This window comes from Oxyura jamaicensis, chromosome 1, assembly GCF_011077185.1.
Source record: "Oxyura jamaicensis isolate SHBP4307 breed ruddy duck chromosome 1, BPBGC_Ojam_1.0, whole genome shotgun sequence".
Taxonomy (NCBI): domain Eukaryota; kingdom Metazoa; phylum Chordata; class Aves; order Anseriformes; family Anatidae; genus Oxyura; species Oxyura jamaicensis.
In genome coordinates, this window is record NC_048893.1 from 168537431 (window position 1) to 168552282 (window position 14852).

Here is a 14852-nt window from a genome sequence, read left to right on the forward strand (position 1 = left end):
AAGAAAGAAAGAAAGAAAGAAAGAGAAAGAAAAAGAAAGGAGAAAAAGAAAAGAAGAAAAAGGACAGTGATGTCAGTGATGTTGCCTTTTAAAGGAGAAAATTAGAAAAAAAAAAAAAAAAAAGGCTTTATTTAAAGTAATGTATCTGGATTAGACATGGCACAGTCTATGGACTGTAATGAGTGTATGAAGCATATGAAAGTCCTGGAATGATCCTCCTGTTGCAGAAATGAATTAGTAAGCAAATATTTGTCCAAATTCAGGCCTCAGACATATCTCCTGCCATTTAAGGAGAAATGAAGACCAGAGTACATATATGAAAAAATAAAAATAAAAATAAAAAATCAGCCTTATTATGCTGATTGACTTAATCTGAATCTGTAGGTATCTGTTTCTGTTGGTGGTGGTTTTTTTGGTTTTTTGTTTGTTTGTTTTTTTTTTACTCTTCTATACTTAACACGATTATTTCTCTATGGTAGTAACACACCACATTTCTTAAAGGAACCCACACCCTGGATGAGGAACTGTGTGCTCTCACATATCTTCAAGGACAGATTTCACAAATTTTACTGTTATAAAATCCCCTACAAAAGGTGCATCCTCAATTATTCTCTTGGACTCAGAAATAGTTTCCATCTACTCTCTCAGTCCCAGTAACAGTAATCAATTTTGTTTTGGAGTCTACCTAACTCTGGTACTTATCTAACTCTGAATCTGGGGTCTACTTACCTGTCCTCAGTGCACATTTCTCTATTTCTTGATGTACAGAAGCAGTGAATGAAATGCTGCAGCATGTAGAATCCTTCCTTAAAAATATAATATCAAATTAATAATAAACATCTTTATCTTTGTATTTAAAATAATTTATCTGTTCCTAAAATTCTCTCTTTCACTGATATAAGATGGAAAAAATGGAGTAAAATTGGAGCTCTTAATTAAGATTATTTTTTTTTTCACCACTGAGGCATCACATTTCACTGAAGGTATCACATTTCACTGAAACCTAGTTAATGACATAGTGGTTTGTTATGGAAGTGAAAATAATAATAAAAAATCCTCTTTGCATTACCCACCTCTAACTTTGCCTTAATAAATAACCATTAGAGTCTGTTAACTTTTATTCTTCACTTTATTTAAAATAATTCATTAAAAAATAATTCACTGTATTCAATCAGCTTTATGAGGTTGTGCTGTTATTTTGTCAGCAGGTTCCAATAACAAAAAATAAAAATAAAAATAAAAAAATCACATTATGTCATATTCCTTCTTCCCGTCTTCAAACTCAATTATAATTACAGGCTCATATCTGGGTAAAATTACATATGCATTCATACATACATAAAGCTTACAATAGTATAACTGATTGGTGTGAGGATTTTGCTACTGACTGGAGAACAGCAATAAAAAATAAATAAATAAATAAATAAAGCTGTATAAACTTCCAGATTTGGCAAAATGACTTGGCTTCATAACTAAACACTAGACAACTAGATTTAAATACTTGGTCCAAATGTTATGTATGTCTTCATTAGTAAATATAAGGAGTAAAACCTTAGAAAATCCCTTAATTTCTAACACCAAAGTGTGGTGGCACTGGCCATATCAATTTTTGGTGAAAATAATTTGATATGACTTCTGTGCTAAAGCAGCTTTGAGTGTATTTGTCATTAGCTGACTTCAGCATCATGACTGTACTTCCTTAAGAAAGAGATAGAAGTATCAAAGTGCACACTGTACATTTTTCTTACCTCTATTTAGGAGAAGTCTAGGTTCAGAAATATGGAGCATAGTGTCTTCATAGAACAAAGAAATAATAAGCAACATTCTAATTCTCTACATTGATTTTAAAAGACACTCTGAATTCTTAATTTAATTCTGTTTTTAAACCTAAACTTTCTGAGTTAGTAACATTTTTCTCATAACATACATGTGTGTAAATTTTTATACCAGGGACTAAGTACAAGAGAATAGTGCTGCTAAAATCATTGTTACTACAAGTGGCTAGGAGTGAATTAAACTTTTTGTCCTTTTCCTTCTGCTTTCACAAACTGAAGCAAAATTGGCTTTAAACTAATATTCCATAATGTACAGCAATAGCTTCAATGCAAGTGCTGGAAATAGTTACAAAAGAGAATGTTTTCACATCCCAGGAGAAAAACAGCAGTTCACTTTTCTCTATGCTGATGAACCCTGGAAAACAGGTCAAAATAAGTCCTCACCACAAACTCACTTTGCATTAAAAATTTGATTGTGCTCTCTACAGCTTGCACAAAAACATGAGCTAAACAACTGCCGAAACATTATACCAGAAACTGATGGAAAATTAAAACTTAGAGTCACAATGGGAGCTTTAAGATTTACAGAAAAATAAATAAACAAACAAATAAATAAATACATACATACATAAATAAGATTTAAATGTCAACTTTAGAACTCCATGCCCCCATCGCTTCTTGAATTGGTTTATACAGGGTGAGAGCGTCTGTAAGATGTACTTTCATAATGTGGTGATATGTATGAAATTATTAGGATGAAGAAATCACTGAATGTGAACTCTGTATACAGTGGTCTGAGAAAACTTTTGAAGTAAGATGGGTAGGGAGAAAAAAAAAAAAAAAAAAAAAAAAAAAAAAAAAAACACCAATATTCTGTATTGTACCGCAGAAATACAGACAATCTTTTCTCCTTTTAACATGCTGTCATTCTACCAGTGGTATAGAGAGCCACAAAAGAAAAGAATGAATTAAACAAATATCCTAACATTTGGCTGATCTGTGAGTGCCATGTGGAAAGAAAGGCTTGTTTCCCTATAGGAAAAGTGAATTAGGCTCACCTCCTGCTCTAATCCAGACAACTTGCTCAGACTGAGAATTTGAACATTCAGAGAAGTTCAGCAAGATGTGTATTGGAAGAAAAGCATGACTTTTGGTTTCCTGAAAGGAAAAACTCTTTCTAAATCCAAGAAAGATCTAAAGTATATCATCAGAACAGGTTTGAGGTGGAAAAATAGTATATTCTGCTGGAGGAAGATCTTGTTTCTCCTTTTTATTGCCTGGCAAAAGTATAGTTAAAAATTACAGAATCATAGAATGGTTTGGGCTGGAAGGGACCTTATAGATAATAATAAAATAAAAATGCTATTTATAAGACACAAATTTTGTGAAGGTTTATGTGTTTACCTCAAAATTGGCAAAGAGGAAATCCCTACAGTCTTAGACCCATACCATCACAGCCTGAAGCTGAAACCTGTAAGAATGAATGTTACAGAGTTTCTCTCTCAGTAGCCTGCCCTGGGGACAAATTATATAGCTTGTAGATGGCTTTCCATGTACTTGCTCCAGTCTGGGAGTTTCTAAGCTCGCAGAAAGGGAGCTTAGATGCCTCTGGAGGCATCTAATAGACTACACAAGAGGCAGAGAACATCCTTGCCATCTCCCAGATGGAGACTGGGAGAGACACTCTAGAGCCTTTCAAAATGTACTTCATGTTTATGGGTAAGCACTGAATCACCCTATATTTTCATTAAGTACCCTATCACATTAAACACCTAGCTGATGTGTTAATGTCTACACATGGTAGTTACCTGAAGTTAGATCTCTGAATCTAAACTAGAACCCCACCCCATATGCTGTGACACTTGTGGCAAATCACAGGAGCTGGCAACCCAAAGGCAGTTCCAATTGCTGCTCTAAACGCATATTTTTAATGGCATCAAAATTATTCTGCTTATATGTGGCCTTCAGTGTACCTAGCACTACTACGTCTAATCGTACTGGTTAGTCCTAGTTACAGAGACACAGTGCACCTCTGGAAGAAGAAAATATGTGTGCAGAGTAAGGCACTCAAAACTATCAGAAGGAGAAAGGCATTTGGATATTTCATCCGAATTAACAGCACAATGCTAGACAGATTTTCTGGACATCTGTTGATAATAGGACAAGCAAGACCTTTTATGGGAACTCAGTTCAGGTGACTTAAGTTATTAGTAAGATATCCAGAAAAATTGTCCTGTATTATAAGCTTTTATGCAGATGCTTTGTTGTCTAAATGTCGACTCCAGTGTTTTAAACAAGATTTCTATCCTTTTCAGGTAGCTAAGTGTACTATCAATACAAAGAGTAAATAATCAACAGCATGAGAGTTAGAAATAAAAACCTAGAATTATTGATATTTATTTTAATTTCAGGAGAAATAGGTATTTTACAAATGAAGAGATTTGTAAAAATAATGAGAAGAAAAATTAACGAGTGGTCCTGTAGTCCAACTAAATCAAAAAAATCTCCCATGGCATATGCCTACGATAATCAGTGGAGAAGACCACTCTGAAACTAGACATGTTTTCCAGTAGTGATTACAGTACCTAAATCTAAATGTAAATCTAAATGTCTACATGTGAGCAAACAGTGGAATTCAGGTGTCTAAACATAGATATAATGTGCAATTTTAAATGCCTGATCTAAGGTATCTGGTATAACCTCAGTATTTTTTGCCAGAAGATCACAAGATCTTAGAAAGTATTTCAGCTGATAAGTAGTATTCGTCAGGAGTAGCATTTATGCCTAATCATAGATGTCTAGTACTATTTGAGATCTCCTTGTGTATATAAGACTTCCACTTCAGCTGACAGATACAGCACAGATTCTACAGTGGACACAAGGTTTTCTGAAGCAGCCTCTGGATACTGGGAAAGATATACTATGGTATCTCAAATGTCCATGCTTAGGCAAATAAACCTCACTCATCATAGCTGTCAATCACTCTAAGCTCTAATGACTTTATTGATTAACTCTTCATTAACTGTAATGAGAGATTTCACTTTTAGCTACCATAAAAAAACACTTTCTGGAAAAAAATAAAAAAATAAAAAAATAATAAAAAAAAACACTCTAATGTCCTAAGCTAATTTCAGCAACCTAAGAATAATCACCTACTGTGGTTTGCAAACTTTGTGGTGTGGAGCCAAACAGATGTGAACCAGGCAGGTATTCTTGGCTGCTCTGAGACCATTCTTTTTTTTCTACTAGAGTGTATACTAATCTCCTTACTTCCTATTGTGTCTCAACAGCCTAAGGTCTATTCCCTTACTTACAGAAGAATTATCAGGTTTGATGTGTGTCACAGAGTATAGTCTCAAGATGGTCTTGTACAGGGCAGTTGACTTTAAAGTCCAACTTTAAAATTTTACAATCACAATTTATAGGACACATGTGGGGTTGGTTTTTTTGTTGTTGTATTATGTTTTTTTGTTTTTTTTTTTCCTTTGCTATGCTAAGTTTAAAATTGGGCAAGAAGTGCAAGCTCTTGTGATCTGACTAATGGGCTCAAGTTTCATTTGTGCAGAAGAAAGCTGTCATTAATAAAGAGCTTTATTCATTTATTCTTTTCCATCGTATTGGTTTCTATTATCCCCTTTGCTGTGAATCCAACTCAGTGACTGAGTCATAACTAAGCATATGTCACGAAAAAGAACAAGTCACAGAATCACAGAATTTCTAGGTTGGAAGAGACCTCAAGATCATCAAGTCCAACCTCTGACCTAACACTAACAGTCCCCACTAAACCATATCCCTAAGCTCTACATCTAAACGTCTTTTAAAGACCTCCAGGGATGGTGACTCAGCCACTTCCCTGGGTAGCCCGTTCCAATGTCTAACAACCCTTTCAGTAAAGAAGTTCTTCCTAACATCCAACCTAAAACTCTCCTGGTGCAACTTAAGCCCATTCCCTCTCGTCCTGTCACCAGGCACGTGGGAGAACAGACCAACCCCCACCTTGCTACAGCCTCCTTTGAGGTACCTGTAGAGAGCGATAAGGTCACCCCTGAGCCTCCTTTTCTCCAGGCTGAATAAGCCCAGCTCCCTCAGCCGCTCCTTGTAAGACTTGTTCTCCAGGCCCCTCACCAGCTTCGTAGCCCTTCTCTGGACTCGCTCAAGTACCTCCATGTCCTTCTTGTAGCGAGGGGCCCAAAACTGAACACAGTACTCGAGGTGCGGCCTCACCAGAGCCGAGTACAGGGGGACGATCACCTCCCTAGCCCTGCTGGCCCTCTTTTATTTTTTATAAACCCTCTTTTTTCTTCTAAGCTCAAGCCACAATTCTCTGTTCAGCCAGGCTGGTCTTCTTCCCCACCAGCTCGTCTTTGGGCACGTGGGGACAGACCGTTCCTGCGCCATTAAGATTTCCCTCTTGAAGAGCGCCCAGCCTTCCTGGACTCCTCTGCCCTTCAGAACCGCCTCCCAAGGGACTCTACCAACCAGTGTCCTCAGCAGCACAAAGTCAGCCCTCCGAAAGTCCAATACAGTGGTTTTACTGGTCCCCTTCCTGGCCTTGCCAAGAATAGAGAACTCCACCATTTCATGGTCACTCTGCCCAAGACAGCTCCCGACAATCACATCCTCCACCAGTCCTTCTCTGTTTGTGAAGAGAAGGTCTAGCGGGGTGCCACCCCTGGTAGGCTCACTAACCAGCTGTGTCAGGAAGCTATCTTCCACGCTCTCCAGAAACCTCCTAGACTGCTTCCTCTGGGCTGTGTTGTGCTTCCAGGATATGTCAGGGAAGTTGAAGTCCCCCACGAGAACTAGCGCTGACGATTTTGCAACTTCTGTCAGCTGCCTGTAGAACTCTTCATCCGTCTCCTCGTCCTGGTTCGGCGGTCTGTAACAGACCCCGACCAGGACGCTAGCCTTGTTGGCCCCGGCTATCCTAGCCCAAAGGGACGTGACTTTGTCATGCCCAGCCTCGAGTTCTACAACATCGAAAGACTCTCTAATATAGAGAGCCACTCCACCACCCCTTCTGTGCTGCCTGTCCCTTCTGAAGAGTTTATAGCCAGTCATTGCAGCACTCCAGTCATGAGACTGGTCCCACCACGTCTCCGTGATGGCAACCAAGTCGTAGCCTGCCTGCTGCACGATGGCTTCCAGCTCCTCCTGTTTGTTACCCATGCTGCGTGCATTGGTGTAGATGCACTTCAGCTGGGCCATTGCCTTATCCCCCGGCCTTGCTATTGTTCCCCCTGGCACAGCTCCAACAATCTTTGCTTCAGCCCCATCCCCCTTCTTACCTAGTTTAAAGCCCTCTCAATGAGCCCTGCCAGCTCCTGGGCCAGGATCGGTTTTCCCCTAAAAGATAGGGGCCCGTCTGCGGCCATCAGGCCGGGTGTCGAGTAAAGTGCCCCATGGTTGAAAAAAACAAGATTTCTGTCTTGGCACCAGTCCCTGAGCCATGTGTTTAAGAGGTGGGCTTTTTGTGTCCTCTCTGTACCCCTCCCTGCCACTGTAGGGATGGACGTAAACACCACCTGCACTCCCGCTCCATCCACTAAGCGTCCCAGTCCCCTAAAGTCTCGTTTAATAGCCCTCAGGCTTCTCTCTTCAATGTCATCACTACCTGCCTGGACTATCAAAAGAGGGTAATAGTCAGAGGGGCGAACCAGGTTGGGTAGCTTCCTGGCAACGTCTCTGACCCTGGCCCCAGGGAGGCAGCAGACTTCCCTATGGGTAGGGTCAGGCCGACAAATAGGGCTCTCTGTTCCCCTGAGGAGAGAGTCTCCCACAACAATCACCCTTCTGTCTTTCTTGGTGGAGGCAGTCCTGAGGAGTGGAGTCAACCTCCTCACCCTAGTCATCCTCCTGGGTACACTTGCTACCTCTTCCTCACCCACCGGTCTCTCAATCTCCAGGGCCTCAAACCTGTTGCGTAAGGGCACCTGGGAAGGTGGGGCCGGAAGGGGAGGGCATCGCCTGCGATGTCGAGCAGGGACCTGTCTCCATTCCTCCTCAACTCCCAGATCCCCTCCCTCTGCCTGACGGCGACAGGGCAGGGGGTCCACCCCCATTTGGGGTGTCTCACCCCGGTACCTCCCCTTGAGGGCCTGCAGGGAGTCGCTCCACCAGTCTATCTCCTGCTCACACTCCCTGATATCCCTCAACCAAGTCATAAACCAGTAGGCTGGGAAAAAAGCCACCAATCTCTCAAATGCACTATCCCAACATTTTTTCAGTCTTCATTGATTATTTTGGTTCATGAAGCTAACCTTAGTTAGAGAAGCATAAGAACATCATAAGTTGGACTCTTCTGTAATTTTTCTTCTTACTAGGGACAGTATTTTTTTCAAAGGTAAAGAGCTGTAACAGAAGTTTCAGGAACAAAAGATTTTGCAGTTGAAATTTCTGCTCAAATTATTTTAAGAGAGTGGTGAGCCCACAGAAAAATCAGACACCTGTAACGCTAGAAAACCTTCTCAGACTTCTTGAAGGTTCAGTCCTAGGAAAAACTTATCAAACAACAGAAGTAGAGACTTTTTAAAAATATATATATACATTATATTCATTATATATATATATATATAATATATATTATATAATATATATATTATTATATATATATATAAATAATTATATATATATATATATATATATAAATTTTGCCTTTTTGGTTCATTTCAACCTGAGAAGCAGATTTTTTTCTGCATAAAAACAATCTTTTGAGAAACCGTAACAACAAAGTCTTTTATGTAAGTTAACTCGGGACTATTTTAAAAATAGTACACTTTATGTATGCTTTTTATTTACAGATGACACTCAAGAAAAATTTTAGAGATTCATAACTAAATGTACTTCCATTTTAATTTTGACAAATTTCCAAAGACTTCTCTCTAAAATTATCTTCCTCAGGAGTAACCAAAGGAATTTTAATTGAAAAATAATGAACTTGGCAACTGGATCCTATCAGAACTGACTGCATCACAGAACTAACACCACTGAACTAATGCTATTGCATCACATGAAAATTATTGATATGAGACAATGATCTAGATATTTATCTCCAAATAAATAAAACCTGCAGATTATGGTAGTTCTTCATTCACTTTAACAATAATAAGGACTGGACTACAAAAGGATGGAAAAAGTTTTCATTATTGTTAATAGACATGAAAGTAAAATGTTTAATTTTATGTTTCTTAAAAATGACATCTTGATGCGTATGTTGGTAGTATTTATAACACAATATAGCAAAGCATTTTTGAATTTGCAGTATAGGGATAATATAAAAGAGATTACAGTTATTCAAAATGTAGACATAGCATGAAAACTGTAAAAGTTGTGGGTTTTGTTTTGTTTTGTTTTGTTGAAAACTCGTGGTAATTATGTCAATTGTTAGAGAAGGAGAAAATTTAAAAATAAAATTTCATTTCTGTAATAGGCATTAGAAAGGCAATAAGTACTTAAGTCTTTGTGGCAACACCTAATGTTCTCTTTTAATAGTGACTATGAGTTTGAGGAAAACTTTGCAAGTAAGAAATAGATTTGCATATTCCAGCTGAGTCATCTGTTTATTATTACATACTGTGCTGTTTTTCTTTTAATGACAAAACACGTCGTCATGAAGAAGAGTATAACAAATTTGGATGAGTCAGTGGTACCACTGTATTTGAAGTACAGAACAATATTTGATTTAAAAAAAAAAAAAAATAAATAATTGAACTGATTAATCTTTATTGGCATTAATTGGTTTTCAATTAAAAGATCAAAATAGAAATAGGAAGGTCAACAATTAGTTAGTCAATTTATTTCCATATTTTTATATAGTATTTATTCAAATTATTTTTTTTATATAGTCCTTGTTTCATTTGCTACTACATAGTGGTATATAAATATACATGGGAGAACACTTTAACTCCAAACACCAGAACCAAATAGAGCAAGAAAGAATGCACTACGGTGTGAATAGTGCTTTGCTTCATAGTTACTTCAGAAGAAAGCAAATAGATAAATAAAAGTAAATAAATAAAGGTAAATATATATAAGAGAATATACATTTAAGGGAATACATATGTAAGGGAATATATATATATAATATAAGGTATTGTATATGTATAGTATGTAAGATAATATATAGGTATATAAATGTATAGCAAATAAATAAGGAATTAAATAAATAGAGCAGATAAAAGGAAATAAGACCGTGAAAAGAATAATGAGTATCCCTTCATATGCATAGCTTTTATAAGTAGTGTTAAGTGCAGGTCGTTGTCAGGTATAAAGGGTCAAATAATACAGAGAGAACAATTGTATGTATAAACGGTTCATCTTCCTTGCACAATAAGTTTAGTAATTGTCACTAGTGGCTCTGGTAAAACACAATAGTAACTACTGACAGCATTAATCTACTGGGTAAATCAATTGTTTTCAATGCACTTTCCTTAAAGAAAATGTTTTCTGTGATTTGTTTAATGATTTTCTGTATGTGAGTTTCTTTTAGTGGTGAAACATCATATTAAATACAACAGCAATAACACTGTATTTGAAATTTAGCTAAGGAAAAAAAATCCAGCATCAGAGAATGTAAAATATATTCAGTAAAATTTTACGTTCACATAATTGTTTAGTTATGTGAACCTACCATGAGCACGCACAAACCAGAGTGTTTTAAAGGTAAATCTTAAAAGAATTATTATTGTAAGATTAATACTGTTATTATTATTATTTACTTCAAGAATCAGTCTAGATAATTTCAGTGGGGACTAATCAACTACTTAATATTAATAGGACTACTTGAACTGATTGTTCATGTATATCCCACTGACTATATAAAAATGACAGCACATATTTTGTATTTGCTACTTTCAAATGTATTCATATACTTTAATGTTTATTGACATTTTTGCCCACTTTACATATGAATAAAGTTATCATTTGACTTGCAAATCTTCTCCAGTCTTTTTATTCCGTAAAGGAGACTCATTAGAAGATGGATAAGCTAACAAATATAATCAAGGAAAATGCTTTTGCATCATGCAGTGCACACAACGCAGATCTTCCTATCTTCCACAAGACACTAAGAAATTAAACAAAATTATTTTATCAGAATATGAAAATACCCAGAGATACTCTCTGTTTTCTTGTCTGTCTCTTTTCCACTTGTTCAGAGCTGGTAAATGCATGTATTTTTATTATTATTATTATTATTGCTAGTAGTAGTAGTAGTAAAGTTCTGTCTGCCTGATTATTTTGCCTGAAGATTTAGAGGGCTTAAGTGCATAGACTTTTTTCTAAGTCTATTCCCAGTAGTGAATTTCAGCCTTTTCACCTGAGAAATAAATATGAGAATTAAAACCTGAAATTAGTAACAAGTTGATAAAATTAAATGCATCACTAAGGCTCAGAATACAATCACTAAATGTTAGTAATGATGGTATTAAGACTGTTTATCCCACCAGTGAATTTGACACATGGAGTATTAATACATTTTGAACCTTAATTCTGAGAATTTAATTTGATGTTTGTATTTAAAAAAAGCCTTTTAAATCATTTTTGAATGTTTAAGTAATATGCAAAATCCCTAGATGGTATTAAAATTTATGTGTCTGCCAAAAATGATGCCTGTCTTAACACAACATAAATCTACAGCTCCACTACTGCCAGCTCCAGTTCCTTTGAAATCTCTTTCTAGAGATAAAAACTATTGCATTTACTATTGAAAAAATATGTTTTTAGTCTTTAAAAATCAGTATGCTTTTGCCTATCTTCTTTGAAGTCAGAATGGAAAAAAAAAAAAAAAAAGTATTTTTTATTCTCTTTTCTTATGAAATATATATATTTGAATATATATATATATGAATATATATATACATATATATATTCCTATGTGTCTCCTTCTAAAACTAAGAGATCCCATATCAGCCAGTCTACTGCAGGAAAGTTACAGTAAATGAAAACTTGTCTACTTTGACTGAAACCATCTGCCCTGTTCTATGGAGAAGGGAATCCCCATGAGGTGATGAGATCTTATTGCTGTATTTAATTTCTCTCACACACTAAGGGGATACATATAAGATGGTATTAAGAGGTTTGAGGACTGGTATTCTGAGCATCTTTTTTTCTAAGGCTCTGCTTTTAGCTGGAGATTTTGCTTTTTACTTGACAGCAGCCCCATTTAGTTTGTATTAAAGTTAATGAAAGACTTCAGTTTCACTGAATGAGAGATGAAGTTAACCATCTGCTAGCTTAAGTTACATCTCCACAAAGGAGTTAGCTTCTGTTGTATAAATACTGTTGTTAATTCCTATCAAGTTTTTCTAACTTGAGGTTAATCACCCTGCAGAACAACACAGCTGTAGCCTGCAGACCATGCTCTACTGATACACATCTGTAGCCTGAAACTATAGATAACAAACAGCAGTGTTAGTGTCAGTAATTATTAAAATTTGTAATTATCACTCACCCCAGTCATTATGGGGGTGAGTGATAGAAAAAGACTGGTAAGTTTTAAACACAAGGTTTTAAACTCAATTCAATAAGGAAAAATGGTAATATAGCTTGTACTTGCACTACAATGTGCCTGGTCTCCACAGCAGAAATTATGAAAAGTACTTAAATACTTTATTTTTATTTTATATGTCTGAGGTGGGCATCATGGAAGATGGCTGACATTTTTTGATTAAGCTTTGTGACTGTAGTACTCAAGGTAGAAGGTAGATAGGGGTTCAGGTGCCTGCTTGGCTTTGTCTGAAGAAGATCCTGAAATCTCCAGCAGTGCTGGTGAAGGATCTAAGTGGGCTGTGGTTGGTTTCTGTGGCAGCTCTCACATGTGTCTATACATGTAAGTAAAACTGCACAGAAATTTCACTCCTTAGTGGTACAGATAGTTCCCTACCCCTTACCTTAAGTAGATCAAGAATCTACTTCTGTCTATGCACAGTATGGTGTCTAGCAGTGTGATTCTGGGAAACAGGGCATTTATAACAAAGGATTTGCTTGGAGAAATGCTATGCATCTATGTTGGAATCAGACCAGTTTCTCATAATGGTCCTGTTTGGCTTCAGAAATCATCAAACCAGTGTTCTGTAAGGATCTGCAGGTTTTTTTAGTTAGTTAGTCTTTATTTTTAATAACAGTTCTCAATGTAAAAACTATGGAAAAACTATGGAAAGAAAACATACATTCTAAAGAGAGAAATAAACATTAAAATATAATTTTCTCAAAACTAATGTAGGCATAAATAATAACCTAAAAGTTATTTATCCAGAATTTTCTTATTATATGAAGTGAGCTCAAAACAGTCTCACAGATGTGACATTTTACACACACACCCCTGTTAAAGAAAACAGAATGAACATTATTCCCAGATTTTTCTTAGCTTTTTTTTTTTCTATAGCAGAAATGCCATACATTTTACTTTCATCAGAATAACAGATCTGTGATATAGATCATACTTAACAGTTTCCTTTTTGTCCTAACTATTTGTTTAAAGTCAATGAAACATCAATAAATGCTTCAGTGAATGAGTTCTTTCTGTTGCCATCAAGCAAGGAATTTAATAGTCCTATTTCCTGGGAACATTTTATCTCTTTATCATTTTATGTTGCCTTGGAGGTACAAAAAATATTAGCAGGTAAAATTGAAAAATGAAAAGTGTTAACGGTTATGTAAATAGAGTAAGATACTATGATGATCTTGTTTTGTTTGCTTTAGCCATAAGGATGCCCTTACCAAAAACAATGAAATTTTGCTCCTTAAAATCAATCTGAAAAGGAAGTTAAGCATTCACATAATGCCTAACTATCCATTGTACTTAGTAGTGTTTGGATTAGTAAAGGAAATAAGCTAACGATGAAACTTGAAAACAAAAACACAAATAAAAAATTCAGTTTATCATAGGTGTTTGGAGAGTTAGGTAGAAACTGGATAATAATTTTGTTTCAGAGATTTGTTCATTCTGCATAATGTGTTAGAGTATAAGTCCTCTCTGGAAAATAAGATTTGAAATCATAGTTTACCATTCCAACCACATTTTTCTTCTTATCTCTACTTGAAATAGACAAGTATTTTGACTATTCCACTCATACATTATTAGAATATGATGAAATATCAAGGAGTATTTCAAAAATTACTATGTACTGTCTCTTTCCATTGCATTCATTGACAGTGTGGCAGTGAGGGTAAACTGAACTGTCTCAGATTAGGAAACTCTAAATGTTTATGTGTTGTGCACTGTAGCTGTTGTAAATCTGCTTCATTTTTGGTGCTTACAATTTCTTACTGTCAGTTCTCAATCTCATTCCTCGTGCTGAGTATTACCTGACGTCACTGATAGCTATTTTTAGGTGAAACATGAATTTTCTACTCTAGTCTTTGTGATGCTGCTTTCATAGATTCATGTATAATTTTCAGAACTAGTTTACAAAAATAAATAAATAAATAAATAAATTTAAAAAAATCATAGAGTCATTAAGGTTGGAAAATACTTTCAAGATCAGCTGGTCCAACCATCCCTCTACCACCACCAATATCACCCACTAAACCATGTCCCAGGTATCACACCCAACTTTTCCTTAAACACCCCCAGGGATGGTGACATCACAACCTCCCTAGGCAACCCATTCCAATGCCTGACCACTCTTTCTGAGAAGAAATGTCTCATAATTTCCAACCCAAACCTCCCCAGTACAAATTGAGTCCATTCCCTCTAGTCCTATCACTAGTTATCTGTGAAAAGGGGCCAACCTCCAGCTCTCCACAACTTCCTTTCAGGTAGCTGTAGGGAGCAGTAAGGTCTCCCTTGAGCCTCCTCTTCTCCAAACAAAACCCCAGCTCCCTCAACTGCTCCTGATAGGACTTGTGTTACAGACCTTTAACCAGCTTTGTGGCCCTTCTGTGGACACATTCCATGGCTTCAATATCTTTCTTGTAGTGAGTGGCCCAAAACTGAACACAGTATCCAAGGTGCAGCCTCACCAGAGCTGATTACAGAGTACAGATCACCTCCCTGGTCCTGCTGGCTACACTATTCCTGATACAAGCCAGGATGTTGTTGGCCTTCTCCACCTGGACACACTGCTGACTCATATT